The sequence below is a fragment of the Macrotis lagotis genome, chromosome 1 (genome assembly GCF_037893015.1).
Source record: "Macrotis lagotis isolate mMagLag1 chromosome 1, bilby.v1.9.chrom.fasta, whole genome shotgun sequence".
In the NCBI taxonomy this organism is placed as follows: Eukaryota; Metazoa; Chordata; class Mammalia; order Peramelemorphia; family Peramelidae; genus Macrotis; species Macrotis lagotis.
In genome coordinates, this window is record NC_133658.1 from 598,259,424 (window position 1) to 598,282,298 (window position 22,875).

Here is a 22,875-nt window from a genome sequence, read left to right on the forward strand (position 1 = left end):
ATCTAACCATCTCTAAGGAATCCTTCACCATTTTAGATTTTGTGCAGTAGATATTCAATGATAGCAGCAAATACATTTGGTAAAGAGATGCTACTCTTTTTTGTATTACTTGATGTTAATAATTAGAGCATTATTAAATTTATCTAAACTGTATCTATCAAGGAAATCTTATATGATTTTAAAATATACATGAAAGATATTTTGATGGAGGAGATAATAGTTTGTGATAGCAATCAAATATTAATCTTATGCTTGACAACAATTATCACAAAGGATTCTTGTAATCTTATGTTCTCTAAACCTCTTATTTAAAGTGGGTCCCTAGTAGGATGCAATCTGCTGTAGAATATTAATTGCAAAATAATGTCTGTCAATTACTTTGTCAGATCTTCATTAAATGAGTCCTCAATGCATGGGTAGATTATTCTTGAAAACATTTTGTATGGATGGGAAAGAAGTCATACAGGTCAATAGCTATTGAAGTTGCCTTTTTCTAAAAAAAAAAAAAAAGTATGATTTTTTTTCCCCTGAAGCATTAGGTATCCTCCCTTCTTTCTGAGTTCTTGAGAATAAAATTCTCAATATTCTCTGGATTATTTTAATGATAGCCCAAATCTTCTTTGTGTTTGTTTAGTCCATTCATCAGAGCTTCTTATCTTTGTTTCTATTATGACCAATTCAACTCCACATGAAACACATTCATGGAAATTGGTGCTAGAATTAACATGCAGTCTCTATCTACTGTCATTAATAGAGGAAGAAATTGTCACAAATGTCTTTATCTCTTTCATTCTTCATCTGTTCTTTCCTTCCTTACAATTTCATACTTAAATAACGTCAAAATAACCTGACTCAGTTGACCTTTTGCTAAGTTTTATAAAAACTTGTATTTCTCTCAACTGTCTCTTGGGGTTTCTTGAGGCAAGGCTCTTCATAATCTTCCATAAACCACCCCCCCCCACAAGAGTTGGCAAATGACTTTGTTTGAACTAGTGTTGCCCTTGGTTATTGTCTTTCCATTTGGCAAGATCAACCATTTCCCTTGATGAGGGGATATTTTTAGGGTTGTTTATATTTTGGTTCTCCTTCCTCTTCTTCCTCCTCTTCTTTCTTCTTCTCCAACTCCTCTTCACCTCCAATTGATTTGATAACAATTAGAATTCCATAGAAAATGGTGATAGTTGGGATTGGCTTTTTCATGCATTTCCCATTTATTTATGCCAACACATTCCTTAAATAAGTCGGGGTAAGCTGTCTAAAGTGGACATTAGTGCTTCCCATTTTTATTCTATCTTCTAATTTGATATTCCTTTTTATTTTTCTCTAAGAAGTCAGTATACAGATAGATGATTTAGAAATGAGCACCACTTCAATTATCCATTCCTTTCTATTAGAAATAATCATTTGGACAGTTAATAAAGGAGAATAGGGAAAAATAAATGATCAAAATAAGATTGAACATGTATACAAATTCATGAAAGTCAGTAAGTCCAGGATATATCCAATGAATACTGATTGTAGTACTGCATACTGTAATGGTTCAATTTTGATGAAGAATGGTATTTTTACAAAGTTATGAGGGAAAAAAAGGTTAGAGAGGTAATCTCAGGCAGACTGAATTCAGAAGTTTGAACTTCATGCTATGGGGCAATCCATCAAAGAATTTTAATCATATGAATAATAAAATCGGAACTCTGCTTTAGAAAGATCATTTTAGCAGAAGGATCAGAAAGGATTAATCAGAGCATAAAAGTAATGAACTATCCTGGGCAAATGATTTATATTGATAACTGAAGAATAACCCTAAAACCCTTATTTTTTTTTTCTTTTTAATCTTAGTTACTTAAAATCTTCCAAAACATCTTTATCCTATTCCCCTAACTCATCCAATAAGGAGACTGTGGTTTTGTTGATTGAAGATCTTATAGGGTTTGTAAGACTTTTGTACAGGGCCTCCTTATTCACTGACCAGGTCTAGAGATAGACTTGAAAAAGGAAAAATAAATTGTACTGAATATTCAGAAAGTCCAGAAAATACCCTAAAAGTCTGGGGGGGGGTGCATGGTAATTTTTTAAAACCATAATATCTTGTTTTGATTAGATTTACTGCTTGAATCAGACTAAAAATTCTATCAGTGTTGGAAACCAAAAAGCATATATTGCATATTTACTGTGTCCTAGTCCCATGGGAGATCTTAGAGAAAATAATCTAGAAACATAGCTGAAAGAAACAAGTTAACATGGATTCAAAGATTATCTAGCAAGCCCCCAAATAAATATTTCAAGATCTACAAAGGAATAATCACTATACTGAAAGAAATAATAGGCAACAAAACAATATCAATAATAAACTCATATGCTCCAAATGCTTTGACATCTAAAATAAAGCACAAACATAGACCTGAACAAACTGCTGTCAAATCTAAAGCTGAAAACATAATATTTTTAAATGAAACTGATAAAGAATATGCATAATGCTCAGAATTACTTGGAACTTTTAAAAAATGCATCATGTGTTAGAATACAGATATACTGCAAAAATATATTCAACAGCACAGAGTCATGGATAAGCCACTTCATGTTACAGAGAGAAAATCTAGAAACTAGAGAAGTTAATTGTTTTTCTCCAGGGTTCCATAAAATAGAAGTGACAATGACAGGATGAAATAGAGTATTTTCTCTGTTCCACCATAGGACTCTTCGAATTTTGAAGTCATGAACTGATTTCAAGTCTCAGTTCTTATTACCTGTGTAACCATGGACAAGTACTTTAACCTCTTTGTAAAATTCAAATATTGGAATAAATAGATTCCAAAATCCTTCCAGTTTTATGCCCAAGATCCGTGGATTCTCCAGTCTTTTCTTTTTGCTCTCTCAGCAGTTCAAAATTCTATTTATGTCTATCAAGCCTGACTCCTTCCTCACTGTCATGAACTTTAAGATGTATCATGATACTATTTTAACCATATAACATTTATATTATGTTTTTTAAAAGAAAGATTTTATTTATTTTGAATTTTACAACTTCTCCCCTAATCTTGCTTCCCCCCCACCCTCCATAGAAGGCAGTCTGTTAGTCTTTACATTGTTTCCATGGTATGCTTTGATCTAAGTTGAATGTGATGAGAGAGAAATCATATCCTTAAGGAAGAAAAATAAAGTATAAGAGATAGCATAATTACATAATAAGATAATGGGGTTTTTTTCCCTAAATTAAAGGTAATATTCTTTGGTCTTTGTTTAAACTCCACAATTGTTCTCTGGATACAGATTTTTTTTCCATCGCAGATACCCCAAAATTGTGCCCCATTGTTGCACTGATTGCAAGTCCATTAAGGTTGTCCATCATCATCATGTTGCTGTTAGGATGTACAATATTCTCCTGGTTCTGCTCATCTCATTCAGCATCAGTCATACAAATACTTCCAGTCTTCCCTGAATTCCCATCCCTCCTGGTTTCTAATTGAACAATAGTGTTCCATGACATACATTTGCCACAGTTTCTTAAGCCATTCCCCAGTTAAAGGACATTCACTTAATTTCCAATGCTTTGCCACCATAAATAGGGCTGTTATGAATATTTTTGTACAAGTGATGTTTTTACCTTTTTTCCTAATCTCTTGATGTTATAGATACAGTAGTGGTATTGCTGGAACAAATGGTATGCACATTTTTGTTGCCTTTTGGGCATAATTCGAAATTGCTCTCCAGAGAAGTTGGATGAGTTCAAAACTCCACCAATAATGTATTAGTGTCCCAGATTTCCCACAATCCTTCCAGCCTTGATCATTGTCCTTTCTGGTCATATTGGTCAGTCTGAGAGGTGTGAGGTGGTACCTCAGACATGCTTTAATTTGCATTTCTCTAATAATTAGTGGTTTAGAGCAATTTTTCATATGGCTATGGATTGCTTTGATTTCCTCATCTGAAAACTGCCTTTGAATATCCTGTGATCATTTGTCAATTGGGGAATGGCTTGTCTTTTTAAAAATTTGACTCAATTCTCTGTATATTTTAGAGATGAGTCCTTTGTCAGAAATACTGTTTGTAAAAATTGTTTCCCAATTTACTACATTTCTTTTTATCTTGCTTACAGTGCTTTTGTCTGTGCAGAAGCTTTTTAATTTAATGTAGTCAAAATTGAATCATTTATTTTTAATAATGTTCTCTATTTTTCCTTGGTCATAAACTGCTTCCTATTCCATAGATCTGACAGGCAAATTTTCCTAGATATCCTGGTATGCTTAAAATATTGTGTTTATTATGTCTAAATCCTGTATCCATTTTGATCTTATCATGGTATAGGGTGTGAAGAGTTGGTCTAATCCAAGTTTCTGCCATACTAAATTCCAATTTTCCCAACAGTTTTTATTGAAAAGAAAGTTTTTATCCCAATAGTTTGACTCCTTGGGTTTATCAAACAGCAGGTTACTATAATCAATTCATGCTATTATTGCACATAGTCTATTCCACTGATCCACCACTATTTCATAGCCATTACCAGACAGTTTTGATGACTGATGCTTTGAAATAAATTTTAGATCTGGTAGGACTAAACTACCACCTTTTGCACTTTTTTTCATTAAATCCTTGGAAATTCTTGACCTGCACGAATTTACTTACAATTTTTTCTAACTCATTAAAGTAATTTTTTGAAATTTTGATTGGTAGGGCATTAAACAAGTAGTTTGATTTTGGTAGAATTGGTGATTTTATTATAACTCAGCCTATCCATGAGCAGTTTATTTTTGTGAGAAGTGCTTTGAAATTGTTTTCAAAAAGTTTCTGATTCTGTCTTGGCAGGTAGACTCTGAGGTATTTTATATTGTCTGAAGTTACTTTGAATGGGATTTCTCTTTCTAGCTCTTTCTGCTATATCTTGCTAGTCATATATAGAAAAGTTGAGGATTTATGAGTATTTATTTTATATCCTGTGATTTTGCTAAAGTTACTAATTATTTCTAGTAGTTTTTAGATGATTTTTTGGGATTCTCTAGGTATACCATCATGTTTGCAAAGGGTGAGAGTTTTGTCTCTTTCTTCCCAATTCTAATTCCTTCAATTTCTTTTTCTTCTCTTATTGCTGAAGCTAGCATTTCTAATATGATATTGAATAGTTGTAGGTGATAATGGCATCCTTTCTTCAACTTTGATCTTATTGGGAATGCCTCTAGCCTATCCCCATTGCATATAATACTTGATGATGGTTTCAGATAGATACTACTTATTCTGAGGAACAATCTATTTATTCATATGCTTTCTAGTGTTTTTAGTAGAGCGGGATACTATATTTTGTCAAGAGCTTTTTCAGTATTTATTGATATTATCATATGATTTCTGATAGGTTTGCTATTGATTAATTAATTATACTGACAGTTTTCCTAATATTGAATCAACCCTGCATTCCTGGGATAAATAGTACTTGGTTATAATGTATTATCCTAGTGACAACTTGTTGTAGTCATTTTACTAAGATTTTATTTATTTTTGCATCTATATTCATCAGGGAGATAGGTCTATAATTTTCTTTCTCTGTTTTAACTCTTCCTGGTTTAGGTATCAACACCATATTGGTGTCATAGAAAGAGTTAGGCAGAGTTCTGTCTTCACCTAATTTTTTCCAAAGAGTTTTTATATAGAATTGGAAACAATTGTTCCTTAAATGTTTGATAGAATTCACTTGTGAATCCATCTGGCCCTGGAGATTTTTTCTTAGGGAGTTCAATAATAGCTTGTTGAATTTCTTTTTCTGAGATAGGTTTATTTAGGTTTTTAATTTCCTCTTCATTTAATCTGGGCAACTAATATTGTTGTAAATATTCATCTATTTTACTTAGATTGTCAAATTTATTGGCACATAGTTGGGCAAAATTATTCTGAATTATTACTTTAATTTCCTCCTCATTGGTGGTGAGTTCACTTTTTTTCATTTATGATACTAGCAATTTGGTTTTCTTCTTTCTTTTTTAATCAAATTGATCAGACATTTATCAATTTTATTTTATTTTCATAAAACCAATTCTTGGTTTTATCTATTAGTTCAATAGTTTTCTTGCTTTCAATTTTATTTATTTCTCCTTTAATTTTTAGGACTTCTAATTTGGTATTTAATCGGGGGCTTTTAATTTGTTCTTTCTCTAATTTTTTTAGTTGCATATCTAGTTCATTGATTTCCTCCTCTAATTTATTCATGTAAGCATTTAACAGTATAATATGCCCCCTGTCAGCTGCCATGTATCCCATAGGTTTTGGTATGTTGTTTCCTTATTGTCATTATGTAAGATGAACGAATCAATTCTTTCTATAATTTGTTGTTTGATTCACTCATTCTTTAACGTGAAGTTATTTACTTTCCAATTAGGTTAGGGTCTATATCTCCCTGTTCCAATAGTACATGTGATTGTTATTGCATTATGATCTGAGAAAAATGTATTCACTGTTTCTGCCTTTCTGCAATTGATCATTAGGTTTTTATATCCTAGTACATGGTCAATTTTTGTGTAAGCACCATGTACTGCAAAAAAAAAGAGTATATTCCTTTCTATCCCCATTCAATTTCCCCCATAGGTCTATCATACCCAAGTTTTCTAACAATCTATTTACCTCATTAAATTCCTTCTTGTATTTTATGGTTAGCTTTATCTAAATGTGAAAGTGGGAGATCGTGGTCTTCCACTAGAGGAACTTTTCTTTCTTTGTCTTCATGTAACTCCTTCAACTTCTCCTCTAAGAATTTGGATGTTATACCATTGGGTGTATACAAATTTAGTATTTAAATTAGTTTATTGTCTATGGTACCTTTTAGGAGTATTTAGTTTCCTTCCTTATCTCTTTTAATGCTATCTATTTTTGCAGCTACTTTGTCTGAGATAAGGATTTCTACCCCTGCTTTTTTCACTGCAGCTGAAGCAAATATATATTTTGCTCAAACTTTTTACCTTTACTCTATATGTATCTCTCTGTTTCAAATGAGTTTCTTGTAAGAAGTATATTGTAGGATTCTGGTTTTTCATCCACTCTGCTATGAGCTTACATTTTAAGGGGAAAATTCATCCCATTCACATTCAGAGTTATAATTATAGCTCTTTATTGCCCTTGATGTTATCTTCCCTCTGTTTGTATTTTCCGCCTTTTTCCCTTTATCCACATTCCCCAGTATTTTTTTTTCTGACTACCACCACCTTCGATGTGTTTGTTGTTCTATTTCCAAACCCCTTCCCCTTTTCCCTTTGCCCCTTCTTCCTTCTTTTCCTTCTGTTGGTTCCCCTTTTCCTCTCCACTCCCCTTGTAATATTTGAAAGGTGAAATAAGTTTCTTAACTTAACTAAGTGTATGTATGTTAACTTTAAGCCAAATCTGATGAAAGTAAGATTTAGGCTGTTCTCACCTCTTTCATTCTTCCCATTTATTGCCATAGTTCCTTTGAACCTCTTAATGTAATGAGATTTATCCCATTCAGTGTCCTGCATCCTTCCATCTCTTTACTGTCCTTTTTTAAGGAGATATTGTTTTTAAAATCATTCTCTCTGAGTCACAGAAAAGTCATGACTGTCCTTCACTTCAGGCTAAGTATATTCTCTCTAATAGAATTACAATTATTGAGAGTTGTTAGAGTCTTTCTCTCAGGTAGTGATATAACCAAATTCATCTTGTTGGATATCAGTTTCACAAATAAGTAATGATTGTCCATCAATTCTTTTTTTTAGGTTTTTTTGCCAGGCAATGAGGTTAAATGCCTTGCCCAAGGCCACACAGCTAGGCAATTATTAAGTGTCTGAGGCCGGATTTGAACTCAGGTATTCCTGACTCCAGGGCAGGTGCTCTATCCACTGCACCAGCTAGCCGCCCCCATCACTTCTACCTAAATATATTCTCTCTAATAGAGTTCAATTCTAGAGAGTTATTAAAGTCTTTCTCCCAGGTAAGGATATAGCCAGTTTCATCTTATTGGATAACTGGAGTTTTTTTTTTCTTTTTTTTACCCCCTTTCTTTTAACCTTTTCATTGTGTCTCTTACACTTCCCGTTTGAAGTCCAAATTTTCTATTAAGCTCTGGTCTTTTCATCAGGAAAAGTTGGAAGTCTTCTATTTCATGAAATGTCCATCTTTTGCCTTGAAAAAGAAGGCTCAGTTTTTGCTGGATAATGAATTCTTGGTTCCATTCCAAGTTCCCTTGCTTTTCAGAATATCACATTCCAGGCAACTTTGATCTCTTAATGTTGATACAGCCAAGTCCTGTGTAATCCTTACTGTGGCTTCTTGGTATCTAAATTGTTTCTTTCTGGCTGCTTAAAGGATTTTCTCTTTTATCTGATAGTTCTGAAATTAGGCCACAATATTCCTTGGTGTTTTCATTTTGGGATGCCTTTCTGGAGGGGATCGATGTATTCTTTCAATAACTATTTTTGCCCTCTGGTTCTATGATATCAGGGCAGTTTTCCATCACTAAATCCTGTAATATCAAGCCCAGGCTTTTTATTTCTTCAATGTTTTCAGGAAGACCAGTAATTCTTAGGTTATCTCTTCTTGATCTATTCTCAAGGTCAGTGGTTTCACTTATGAGGTATTTACATTTTCTTCTATTTTGTTATTTTGGGGTTTTTTTAGAAGACTCTTTTTTTCTCATGAAGTCATTAGTTTCCACAGACTCCATTAATTTTTTAGAGTGGAATCTTCTTCATTTATCTTTTGCAAGTCCTTTTCCAATTGGCCAATTCTACTTTTGAAAGTTTTCCATTTGACCAATTGAGGTTTTGAGAGAATTATTTTCTTTTATCATCTGTCCAATTGTATTTTTCAAGGATTTGTTTTCTTGTTGCAAGATGTTAATTTTCTCTCCCAAATTTTCCACTTGATTTTTAAACTCCTTCCTGATTCCTTCAAGGAAGTCTTTCTATGCTGGAGACCAGATCATATCCTCCTCAGAGATTCTAGGTCTCTCTGAGTTAGGGTCTTTTTCCTTCTAGTAATTTTTCTATGGTCCCTTGTTTCTGATGGCCTTTCTTCATTTTCCTAAGATCTTATGTTGGGAGAGGGGCTGGTTCACAGAGGTTTGGTGTTGAGATCCCTAGAGGCTTTACTCACTGGGTTTAGTAACTCAAAGTGGCCCAGATAGTAGGGGGTGTTGGTTGCTTTTTCTGGAGTGTCTGTTACCTTGATTTGAGGTCCCCTCTCCTTTGGCCTAGAGTGGGTGTTTGAAGCTACTGAATACTTTTATCTTTGAACAATGATGGGCTATGCCCTGGGGCAAGGTAATTACTCTTCCTATTCACAGCTGAGGGATCTCTGCAGCTCACACCTGAGCCTGGGTTTGGGGAGTTGGGGTTGTAATTGTGTTTGTTCTAGAAAGAGGCTTCAGCTGAAATGAAGGTTCCTCCAGAAGAGAAGACCCCAGGGATTGATATCTTCAACTCTCTGGCACTAGAATTGGCCCTCCAGCCCTGCAGGTAAGCCCCCAGAATGTAGGTCTCACAGCTAATGCCTCTGCTCCCCAGTTGGCTCTCACCCTACAGCTGATCAGGCTAATCCTACTCTCAGACTTTCACCCCATCCTGTGCTCCTGGCAGAGTCTCTGCTTTCTGCACCCCAATAACCCAGGACCCTGGAAGACAAACCTTGAGACAAATGTTCTTCTCCTAGCTTCTCTTTCTGGGTTTTGTCAATCAAATTTCTGTCAAGAGGCTTGTTTCATATTACATATGAGGGAAGGTCAGGAGACCTTAGCACAGTGCCTGTCTTCTCACCACCATCTTGGTCAGCTGTGCATATTATTCTTGATTACCTAAAACCCACACAATTGTTTTCTAAAAAAAATCCTATTCATTTTATTCTGCTTCAAATGTATTAGATTTCTTTGGGCATGTTTAGCCACTCCTAGAAATCAAAGGCATCCCCTTTGAGGTTTGTTCCTTTAGAACCTGTGGAGTAGGAAAGCTTATACTTGGACTTGGATCCCATTCCCCCATCTTCTCTAGTAGATGACCTTTCATTTATCACCTCACTTGGTTTGATCTTTGATCTCTCCATGTCTACTAATCATTTGCTATAAACTTTAAAAATAACCAAGTCTCCCTCATGACAAAAAACAAAGAAAAAAACCATTAGACCTTACTGTTATACTATTCCTCAAGATATCATCCTAAATCTCTCCTTCCTTATTCAAAACCAGATTCCTAGAAAAAAATAATTTACATTTGCTACCTCCACTTCTTTTCCTCACATTCCTCAAATTTTTACAATTTGGCTTACAAACTCAACTGAAACTGCACCCTCCAAACTGATTGGTTGATTGATCACCACTGATCTCATCACTGCCAAATCTGATTTTTTCCCCTCAGTACCCATTTTTCTCATTTTGTTTCATTAACATTATTGACCACCTTCTCTTTTGGATATTCTCTCCTGTATAGGTTTTCATAATACATCTCTCTTTTATTATTTCCTACCTGTCTAAATACTCCTCAGTTCATTTTTCAGACTCAGCATTACTTTTAAAAGTAGATATGTCTTACAAAATTCTCTCCTGATTCTCTTCTTTTCTCTTTCTACATTTCCTGTCTTTGTGATCTCATAAACATCCTCATGAATTTAATTATCATTTCTATATAAATGACTCTTAAATCAATATATCCAGCCCAGATCTCTTTACTGAATTCTAATTATTAATTTTATTCCACTTCTATCTTATTATATTTCCTGATGACATGTTTTGATCTTTACCTTGAGAGCACCACCATTTTTCTAAATCTCCCAGTTTTATCACATCAGTACTGTCTACAATTTCCAACTCTTCCTCCCCTTCATATCCAAATCATGTTATTTCTACCTGTTTAAATAACATGCAATCACTACTCAAGTTCAAACCTTTATCACTTCTCATTTAGGCTACTGTGATAGCCTTCTAATTTGTCTACCTATCTCAGGTATCTCTGAATGGCCTCCATGGCTAAAATGCACTCATTCCCCACCTCTACCTGATGTAAGACATTATTTTCTTTAGGACATTGCTTTAAATTCCATAACTTATACTATCATTTTAATTCAGTCACTTATAAGGATCTCTCCATTACCAAAAAATATTCTATTTTCTAATTAGAAAATCTGACATTCCCCATTCTGCTCATTATTCAATTTGGCCTAGTGTTTCACTCCTCTAAAACCTATTCTTTACCTTTACTAAGACCTCTAATCCCTTTGCCCATCTGTACACTCTCAGGTCATTGCCCCTGCTCCAATTCTCCTTTCCTCCTATTTCAACCTCAATCAAAAAGTTAACCATTTCAATTCCTCTCTATCCTTTTCTCTTGAATTACTTGCATCCTTGATCTTTTGCCATTCATCTCTTGCCAAACCTTAGCTCTTGATTACTCCTACCACATATCTTTTCCGCTGCTAAACAGTTCTGGAGGAAGTCTCACACCTTCGCTGCCAGGTAACAAATTAATGTCATCTGACTTCAAATGGGTTCTTACTGAAATAATTCTGGCCTTTTTATTCCTCTCAAAATGTTTCCTTATCTGATTCCCCACCAATTTCCCCTTCCTCAAGTCTCCCACAACTCCTTTTTTTTCTTAATTTATTAAGAAAGTAGGGTGGGTGATGTGAGTTCCTTCTCACATTCTCTTTATCCCTAAATCTCTTGACTTCAATCCCTACTCTTTCCTCCTCTCTCCTAGTTTCTAATGAAGTGACCCTTCTCATCATCAAAGCCACTTCTATAAGTGCACTTGACTTTTTCCTGCTCTAAAATTCTCCTGAGCACTGCACTCTCAATCTCTTGACTGACTGGCTGGCTGATTGATTGATTGATTGATCTGAAAACCAACATCAGGCAAAAGAAGTACCACTGGGGCAGTAGGTGTTTAGGTCCCCAGATGCTATTTTCCTTTTGTCTTCTTCTGACTTCATCTTTCTCTGGTCTGTGTAGCTTCAATCTGTATTCATTCCTAGTTATCTTGATTCTGACTTCTGGAAAATTCGGAATAAATACAATACTCATGAATCTGTCCACTTGTCCTCAGCACATTTCTTTAAAAAATCTTTTTGACCCCCTTGCATCACTATCAGATTCAATGTCACTACTGTTAAGAAATATGCACACACACACAAAAATCCCTTCAAAAGGATGAGTCTGGGTTACTTTGCCTGTAGTCATTGCCTCCATCTTTCATTTGTCTAGTGTTTTTCAGATCACAATGTGATTTCATATAAATAATTCTATTTTGTCCTCAACTCAATCCTGGGATGTAGGCAGGACTGCTATTGTCATACACATAGTAGAGCTAAGAAAAAAATCTCTCAGTGGCTGACTTAAAATCACACAGCAAGTTAGTGGCAAAATAAAGACTAAAGTTCAGCTGAACTGCTTCCTAGTTCCATACTTATTGTCATTCCATTGCATTCACCATTTATAATGGGATATATATTGAGAGTATAACTCTTGCAATTGTAGAATTATTATCATACTAGTTTAGGTATGAAGCAGGAAGTCACCTAAAAAAAGATAGCATCCAATAAAATCATGTTACAAATAAAAAACTGAAAGCCAGAATGCTTAAGTAACTTGCCTAATGTTCCTACTACACTGATGCTCTGGAAGTTAAGCTGGTATTTGAAACCAGACCTTCTGATTCTAAATTCAACATTCTTTCCACAACACCATGATTTCTTCATTCTCCTTCTTTGGGAAAATGGGACTCAGGGATATAGACCTCTATAAAATTAATTTTTCTTCACTACTTCCCATCTCCATTTTTTGGATCTGATGCCTCCCACCTTTCCTATGGCCTCTCCCTAATTCCACTATTGGCTCCCCAAGTCAATAAGTCAATAAGTCAATAACTGATTCCTCAACCTCTCAATCAAGATTAGACCGTGTCCTTGAGGGTATTTTGCTTCTTTTGTATTCCCAGGGCTAAAGATAGTACCAGATACATAGTAGCCTCTTTAAAAAAAATGTTTATTGACCCTTCCCACCCCTGCCGAACAAATATTTTCCTCTCATTCACAACAATGAAAAGCTTTTAAACCAAAGACTATTTTTGAGATCAGTAAGCTAGCAGGTGAGGTTTAGGTTTTTTGCTTCTTTTGCTTTTGTTTTGGATTTTGCTTGGAGACTAGGAAGGAAATTTTGTTGTCTTTTGTCCAAGGGGACCTTCTCTAGAGTCATAAAATTAGACAACATTAAGAGGTTGCCATGAGTTAATAAAAGAGCAAAGGACCTGAGTTTATATCCTAGTTTTGCAATATACTTGCTATTATAACCCTGACCAAGTCATTTTACCTCTGTAAACCTCAGTTTTCATCCCTATAAAATGCAGATTATGATATTTACATGAGTTACCTCAGAGAATTCTAGTAAAGAAGTAATGAGATATATACAAATAATACCATGCAAACAAAGAACTATGTGGATTTTTTTTCTATTTTATGTGGGGGGGGAAGTAGAAGAGAAGTCAAGGCCTATGATTTCATTTTTAAGGAGAACTCCCATCAAGGAAATACCCAATATGGTTACAGAACTTATCTATAAAAAATAATGCTAAAAAGTTTCCTAGTACACTAAATAGTTAAAGGACTTTGCCCAAAGGCTTACCACTTCATATAGGCAAGACTCAAACTCAGGCCTTCTAGACCCAAATCCAGATGTCTATCTAGAATATCTCACACTATGTACATTATTATTACTATGGGCAGTTACTCTACTCCAGCTAAAAGTATGGCAAGTTCTGATTCAGTTTACAAAGGATTAATAAAAAATGAGTAGTCTCTAATGTGTGTAGGATTTCCTACTTTTCAAAGAGTTTTTATATCCATCACCTCACTTGATCTCATAAACTTCTAAGAACAGACCTCTTATGAGTACCAAGAACCTCAAGAGACAAGGACAGAATTCTCAGGGTCTATTTCTGGTTCACTCTGTTTCTCATCAGTATCCCCAGGCAAGGCCTTTAGCCCCTTTGGGTCTCTGTTTATCCATCAGTAAAATGGATAGAATAATATCAATCTCACTAGGGTGTTATTCAGACTTATTTATTAATGCTAGCAATATACTTTGAGCTTTTAGGATTAAGGCTATAGATCACCAGGAAATATTATAGTATTCTGTTTCCATAGAAATGGTTTCAATTCTCACGAATCAGCTCCTGTTGTTTCATTGCCGCATCAGACTCTGGCAGTCTGTGGAGACAAGGGAGTGCAAACCCAACCGTTACCACTAACAACTCGGATAATTAAATTACACGAAGAGGAAGCCTATGAAATATGTATGGAAAAGCAATGCATTTGATTCATTTAGGCTAATGTACATGTTTCCCCATTAGAAATCTTTCCCTAGAGGGTTGAGTGGATTTTCTAATGCCAATAGCTTCACTATATAAAGCCACCAAGATCTCAGATTTTCACCAAAAGAGAATAGACACTTAGACCTCAAAAATCAGGGACTTTGGAACTCCAGTTTCAATTTCTTGTAACCATGCCTACAGAAAAGACAGACAAGAAAAGCCTGTGCCTGCCATTCCTTTTCTAAATCTTCCCCTCCCCCCAACTTCAAGATAACAGAAATAAACTGAGTATTTTCTTAAAAATTATTTTATTAAAGCTAACATACAAATTATTGTAACAAAATATACATAATTTGGAATTAATGATTTGGATGCAACCATTTTATTTATATATTTGAATTTTTATTGTTATTTTTAGAATGGAAGATATTTTAAAATAATTTAACCCTGAAAAAAGGCTCTTGATAATTTTCCTAGTGAAGAATCCTTCTCCACCACAAAATGGTATAAGAAATGGATACCAAAGAGTGCTGGGCCTGAACATTCAAATCTGTCCTCAAAAACTTACTAGCTGGGTGACACTGGACAGACCACTTAATCTTGTTTTTCTCAATTCCACATATATAAAATGGAGAAGTAAATAGTAAATCACTCCAAATTCATTGCTGAGAAACCCCAAATGGGGTCACAAATTGTGGAACATGACCAAAACTAACTCAACAACAACAACCACCACTCAGAGTAACTCATCCATGGACAAGCTGTAAAATCAGATTGTTCTTTAACAGTACTTAAAATATATAACCTAATTTGTAGAACTAAATTTCATTCTTTTAAAAAAAAACTTCATCTACATTATCTCATTTGACCCTCATAATTGTAGCAGATAGAGAGATAACATGGCATAATGGGGAAAAAAACCCTCTAAATTTATAGTGAAAAGAATGGGATTCAAATATCAGTTTTGATACTTACTAACCTTGTGATTATAGGCTAGTGGTATAGACACTGAGCCTCAGATTTTTACCTGTAAAATGGGGATGAGCATACTTTCACCATTTACTTCACTGACTTCTAGTAAGAAAAAGTGATCTGTAAAGTACTTAATGAGTTATTATGTAAGGTAAGTCTAAACTAACCTCCAGAGAAGTGCATCTGGGCAATGGGGGAAGGGAAGATTTAGAAAAGAGGCTGTGCTAGTCATAGCCATTACCTGCTCATCAGAATGAATAGAGAGCACTGAGTCTAAACTAAGAAAGATCTGAGCTCAAATCTGCCCTCAGATATATACTATTTGTGTTGGGCAGGTCACCCAACCTGTGTTTGACACAGTTTCCTCAATTCTAAAATGGAGATATTAATAACCTGCTTCCCAGGGTCATTTCAGAATCAAATGGGATGCTTAAGTACTTAGCCCTTGTCTAACACACAGCAAATGCTAACATAAACACTAATTATTACTATCAATTGAAATTATTTACTCAGTCAGCGACAGAGACCAGGTAGAATTCTGGTCCCTTGACTCTTTTCCACCAAATTTCATGACTTAACGCTTAATGAAATAACTCAGAGGCACCTACAGGATGGTCAACGAGGAAGATCATGTTTATGGAACCTAGGACTATTCATTGTGCACACCTTAATTCTTTGTATCTTGCCTTTGCTGATGTTCACCAAATCTTTACCTTTTTGCCTCTTCAAATGTTATCATAATTCAAGCATCTGCCAACAATCCACCTTTCTCTTCTTGATAGCATGGTGGATAACCTCCCCAATTACCCTAGCCCAGAGTGAAATCTCTCTCTCCTCCAACCTTCTATTTTTACCTTATATGCTGTCAATACTCATGTTGAATAGAACACATCCTGCCCCATTTTGTATTTATTTTGTAAATATTTATATATGCAAATGCCTTCTTCCCTGATAAAATGTAAGTTTCCTAAGAGTAGGAACTGTTTCAATTTTGTCTTGGTACCTATAGAACCTAGGTCTGTAACTGGTACATGGAAGGTTCTTAATAAATATTGATTGGTTATTTTTCATATTTATTTTCTCTCCCTATACTCTATACTAGCTACTTATGGTATGGACAGTGCCTGATTCATGTTTGCTTCCCTTCTCAAATGTTGCATGTGATAGGAACTCAGTAAGTATTGCATGAATTAAATATTTCTCCCCATCGCGATATTGGCTCCAACCTTCCTGGATCTTTATTTTTCTCCCTATAAGTTAAAAATATTTGTCTTGATGCTTTAAAAGGTTTCTAAGATCCCTTTCTTGACTTCAGCAATGATCGTGTCATCCCTTGGTCTATGGTGCTGTAGTTAATGAAAGAACTGGTCCTAGGTGTGCCTATCCCCACACCCAAAAAATGGTGAAACAGTCCCTTTTTTCCCATGGTTCTCATAGGAATGCTGGGAAGGGAGCCAAGGAAAGATGACTGGAATAGTCTATCACCACTTCAAAGGCTAAAAGGCCCTTTCCCAACTTAACCCAAAAAAACTATAGCCTTTACCCTCTAGAAGCAAATAATCTCTTTCATGGGATCCCAGGGCAGCCAGGTCAAAGGCAGCCTTCTCTAAATTTCTCAGAAGTTATAAATATTGAGAGGCAGATTTCCAATGGGAAAAAAGAGACCAATGATTCACGTTCAAGAGCTGCTCCCATTTTCAAACCTCTCATTTGGGTGAATTATTACATATTGACATGAACTAGTGCCAGCCTAAGAGGATTACCAAGTGCAGCTCTAATAAGACTTAATGACCATTTTTTTCCATAAGTGATTCATTGGGGAAGGGGGGGAGGGTTAATGCTGTTTTCCTAAAGCTTAGGGATCAAGGCAGTGAGAAAGATTTAAATCAGAGGCAACAGATTTGTGAATCTCAGCAAATAGCCAATAGTTACTATTCCCTGTGCTATATATATGACCTAGGAATGAGTTATATTTTTTATGATGACTATAAGGCAATAGAATACAGGTCCAAAGACAGAGATGCTTAGAGAGTCCTTTTTTAATGCTTGTCTACCTGCCTCATTAATCCCAAATATACTAGCTTGGGAATAATAGTAATTCCTGGGAACCAATCAACATATGAGAACCTGTTGTTCCTAAAGCTTAGGACAGGATAATTAAAATCTCTGACCAAAGAGAGACTTAAGATATTCTTGGGAGGTAAGCTATAAAGTTCAAAAGATACTAGAATTTAGGGGCAGCTAGGTGGCACAGTGGATACAGCACCGGCCCTGGAGTCAGGAGTACCTGGGTTCAAATTTGGCCTCAGACGCTTAATAATTACCTAGCTGCGTGGCCTTGGGCAAGCCACTTAACCCCATTTGCCTTGCCAAAATCTTAAAAAAAAGAAATCATCTAGTTCATTCCACTTAAAGATGTAGAAACTGAAACCTAGAGAGATGAGGTAGTTTGCTTCAGGTTACAAAGGAAGTGCAAAAACTGAGACAGGATTTGAATTTGGGTCTTCTGACATAAAATGCAGCATTCTTTCTATTAGACCACATTGTGTAAATCCTAGTATCTTTTTTTTTTTTTTTGCAAGGCAATGGGGTTAAGTGGCTTGCCCAAGGCCACGCAGCTAGGTAATTATTAAGCGTCTGAGACCGGATTTGAACCCAGGTACTCCTGACTCCAGGGCCAGTGCTGTATCCACTGTGCCACCTAGCTGCCCCAAACTAGATGATTTCTAAAGTTCATTATGATACTAAAACTATTATCACATAAGGAAATGACAGCCAGAATTCTTGCTTATATCTTCAGAACCCAGAATGTTTCCCACTATGTCACTGCCAATCAATAGAGCAAAGTGCATAATAAATGACATTAAAATGATGCCAATCATCAATTTAAGATGAATTCTGAGAAAAGTCATTGAGGGTGAGGGCAGTTGGGGAAGGTTTCATGGAGGAAGTGGGACTTAAACTGAAACTTGAAAAATGGGCAGGATTCAGAAAAATAGAGAAGGAGTAAAGACATTCCAGGCCAGAAGGCAAGTCTGGAAGAGGAGTGGAAAATTTAGAAGTGGGGTAGGCTGGTGTGGAAAGTGCTATGATATAAGAGAATAGTGGAAGACAAGTTGGAAAAAGTTGGTATTGGGAAAGGTCTTGAATAATGCTATAGAAGTTGAGTATTATCCAATAGACAAGTGGGAATAATACACTGAAGGTTTGGGGAGTAAAAACCATCTTGATCACCTGACCTGATTAGCAAGAAGTCAAGTATTTATTAAGCACCTCTGTTGTACTAAATGTGCATCATGCTTAGTTCAAGGAAAACAAAGACAAAAAACAATTCCTGCTCTCAAGGAGTTTATAGTCTAACAAGAATGGAATATATGCATCTGTATTTGAGTTAGAAGATACCAGAAGGGAAGGAAAGGTCAAGATTGAAAGATGATGACATTTACAAGGCTAATACTAAAAAGAATTCTAGAAATATGTATACATTTGTGAGGTCATTAATAATCTCCCAATGAGAAACAGTTCATAGTAAAATTTAAGATTCAGAAAAGTCAGTACTTTCTGGCTCCTAATGTCCTTTCTATCTAACTCTGAACCTTGAAGAATGGGTAGAAATCAGAGAAGATTGAAGATATTCTAGACCAGAAGGTAGACCAGTCTGGAAGTGGGGTAGCAAATAGAGAATAAATACTTACAGGCAGGTTGGTATGGAGAATTCTCCCACCTCTTTCTCTGAAAACACCTAGTCCTCTTCCACTATCCCTAGTCCTTCTTGAAGACAGACAGACAAAACTGATAAATCACCAATAACTTAATATGAATTATCTTAATATATCACCTTCTCTAAAGTACTTGTATTTTGAAATAAAACTTGCCCAACATCACACAACTAGGAAATGGTATAACCAGGAATAGAAACTATGTTCCCTGACATTCATTCCTTACTACAAAGCAATTTTTAATCCAGAGAAAAGGGTCTCTAACTAAAGAATTTCAAACATCAGTGCTAGTGGATCAGCAAGATATTTGGGAAAAGAGAGTCTCCACATAACACTATATAGATAGTTGCCTATTCTATCTACTCATATACTAATCTTGTTCATAAGAACATCAGACTCAGAGGCCTGCTGTCTGAATGAATAAAGAAAGTCAGATTTCCTTTAAAATCCTATTCCCCAATTCTTATATCTGCAGTGGTAGTCTTGATGCAAGTTTCTAAAAGGATCAGAGATCCACACTTGAAGATAAGAATTAAATAGGCAACACTAAAATCTTTCATTATTATTCTAGCAAGATAAGTTTTATACTGAAGAAGATTCTAATATCACTTCCATACTTTCTGCAGAGAGAAGAACCACTCACACACCATGAACTGTACAGAGAGAGAACCAGATACCAGAGCCAAAACTAAGAATTGTTACACCCAGGACAACTACTTCATTTTCCTTATCTGTAAAGTGGAGATAATATTAACACCTATCTCTTAAGGATGCTGTGATGACTAAATGGAACAATATTCTGTAAGACTTTTTTAAATTGTAATGATCTATTCATATGAGTTGTTATTATGATTATTATTTTTAAAGTAGGGGTTAATAATATGATTTTAGTAGCATGATTGAGTGACCTAAAACTTTTGGCATAAGCTCCAAGATTGATGAGCTATGAATGTGAATCATAGTATCAGAAGCTCAGGGCTGGAAAGGATTGCAGAGTCTGTCTTGACCAACTTGGATCTTACAACACAATGCCTCCACATGGTCACTAACAAATAAAAATACAGCTTCTGTTTGAAAATATGCAGAGCTCATTGCATTGCTGGATTGAAATAGCTACATGGTGAAGAGGATGGAGTTCTGGTTTTGGAGTCAGTAAGGTATGAGTTCAAATCTTGCGTCAAATACTTACTAGATATGTGACCCTGAAAAGTCACTTAACCTGAATCTCTTTCTTCATCTGAAAAATGGAAAAACTCATCGCCTTCTGAGGCAACTCATTTCACTTTTGGACAGTTCTAATTGGTAGGAACTCTTTCCAAACATTAAGTTAAAATCTGTCTCTATAAAGTGCCTTCCCTAGATTCATTCCCTAGATTCAAAAAAATATTCTTAATCGCTCATTCAAATGACAGCCTTTCAAATACATGAAGAAACCTTTTAAGTATCTCCTAAGTCTTTTCTTGCTTAGAATAGACATCCTCATTTGCCTTCATCCAGTTTTCAAATTAGAGAATCTCCAAGTTTTCATTCCCTCTCAGAAGTATTCCAGTTTGTCAGTCCCCGCCTTAACTGTGGCACTTTTCTGAGCATAGGATAAATGATTAAACTTTATTAAGGAAAACAAAGTAATTTATTTCCATCTCTTCACTTATTTTCCATTTCTGTTACCTTTGCTCCTAACCTTCCAAACTGAAAAACAATTCTCCTAAGAGAAAACGAAATCACTCTAAGAGCTGAGTATCACAGAATTCTAGAACTTCAAAGTTTATTTAATCCAAGACATGTCTGAATAGGATTGTCTTCTGCATTATAACTAACAATTAATTAATCAGTCCTTCTTTGAAGACCCCCCCAGTAATACAGAATCCTCTCTGTCAATGTAGCTCATTCCACTTTGAGATAATTATGATAATTAGAGAGTTTAACTTGATATCATATCTAAATTTGCATCTTTGCATCTTCCACTCATTCTTTACTTATTTGCATTTCCCACTCACATTCTACTCACCTGGGATCAAATAGAGTAATTCTGATCTGCTTGAGATTTTTCCAGGTATCTTTTCCCTATAAAACTTGTCTTCTCCAAACTAAACATGAAGACCTTCACCCTCTAGACAGTGATGATGATGATGATGATGATGATACATTGACACAATATATCTTAAGGTTTATCCCATTATCTCACAACAATCCTAAGAAGTGATCACAGAGAGACAAGATGACTATCAAGAATAGGTCATATGAGGGACAGTTAGATGGTATAGTGGATAGGGCACCGGTCCTGGAGTCAGGAGGACCTGAAATTATGGGATAAACCTTAAAATATATTATTTTCTCCATTTTTCAGATGAAGAAAGAGGTGCAGGCTAAGTGACTTTTCAGGGTCATATATCTAGTAAGTATGTGAGGCAAGATTTGAACTCAGATCTTCCTGACTCCAAAACCACAACTCCATCCTCTTCTCCATGTGGCTACTTCAATCCAGCAATAACAATGTCCACCTTATTACTATTCAGCTCATCATTGGCCTTCCTAAAATGTGATACTCCAGATTTGTCTGACCATGCAGAATATGAGTCGATAAACTCTGTAATACTATTTTCTGTGCTTTTTTATTGTAAATTTTGTTGAGCATGTTAACTTAACTTTCATATAGTACCACTGATATATGCTTTTGGTCTAATAAAGCCTCCAGGTCTTTTTCAAATGAATGTCTGCCTTGCCACACTTCCCCCATATTGTACTAATGCATTTATTTATTTTTGCACACAAGTGTAATTGCTATTAAATACAGTAAAGACACTTTTCATGTCTCTCCAAAGTCTTTTCCTATTTCTATTAAACTTCAACTCATTAAATTCAGCACAACAGTCTAGCCTGTCAAGATATTTTTGGATCCTGAATCTGTCATCTAATGTGTTAGTTCTTCCACCTGGCTTTGTGTCATTGGAGAATTTGATAATTGTGTCATTTATTCTTTAACTAAGTCATTAGTAAAAAAAAAATCTTTAAAAGCATAGCTCTCTGGGACTCTCTCTGCAAGATACCCTCCAAAAAGCTGACACAAAAATCACAAATGTCTACTTTTGAGGTAGATCCAACAAGTTCACCTATCTTATTATTTAACCTATATCTTTTTTCTTGTCCACAATAAAGGGAAGATATTTTTTCAAATCTAAAATCTAGGTAAAGCCTTGTTACAGTACTCTTGTGATCTACAGTTTAATAACACAATAAAATATTCTACCCCCCAAAATTAAATGAGGTTACTCTCATATTACCTTTTTTTTTTTGGTTTTTGCAAGACAATGGGGTTAAGTGACTTGCCCAAGTTCACACAGCTACTAAGTATCAAGTATCTGAGGTCAGATTTGAATTCAGGTCCTCCTGACTCCAGGACCGGTACCCTATCCACTATGTCACCTAACTGCCCCTCATATGACTTATTCTTGATAGTCATCTTGACTCTCTGTGATTACTGTTTTCATTTCAAGATATCCAATAGTTATTCCTTTAATAATTCTAGAGTTTTCCCCCTAGGAAATGAAGTAAAATCCACTGTCCTTTATTTTGCATACTATACTCTCTTCTCATTTTAAAAAATTCAGACATTTATTCTTCTTCAGTCCTCTGATACCTCTGTCATTCTTCATGATCTTTCCAAGATTAGTAACATTTGATAAATAAGCATATCTGATTGTACTTTTCTGTATCTTGGGTTGGAGTTCTAATGAGTTAATATCAGTTAGATGTTCTCCTACTTTATTCATCTTAGATATTCAGTTCTTATTTTATTTTGTCCTTTATAGACAGTCTTCCAAAAGGAGGAGAAGTGGGGGGGGGGGAAGAACAAGACGAAAAACAAGAAGAACAAAAAGAAGATGAAGAGAAAAAAGAGGAGG

General features: G+C 35.3%; 1 long non-coding RNA gene across 1 annotated transcript; it reads left to right on the forward strand.

Moving 5' to 3' along the window:
* Positions 1 to 9,358: 9,358 nt before the first annotated feature.
* Positions 9,359 to 19,761, forward strand: LOC141521799 (uncharacterized). The gene is made up of 3 exons (XR_012478062.1): positions 9,359 to 9,446; positions 16,357 to 16,428; positions 19,600 to 19,761. It is a non-coding gene; the product is annotated as an uncharacterized LOC141521799 (long non-coding RNA).
* The last annotated feature ends 3,114 nt before the right edge of the window (positions 19,762 to 22,875 follow it).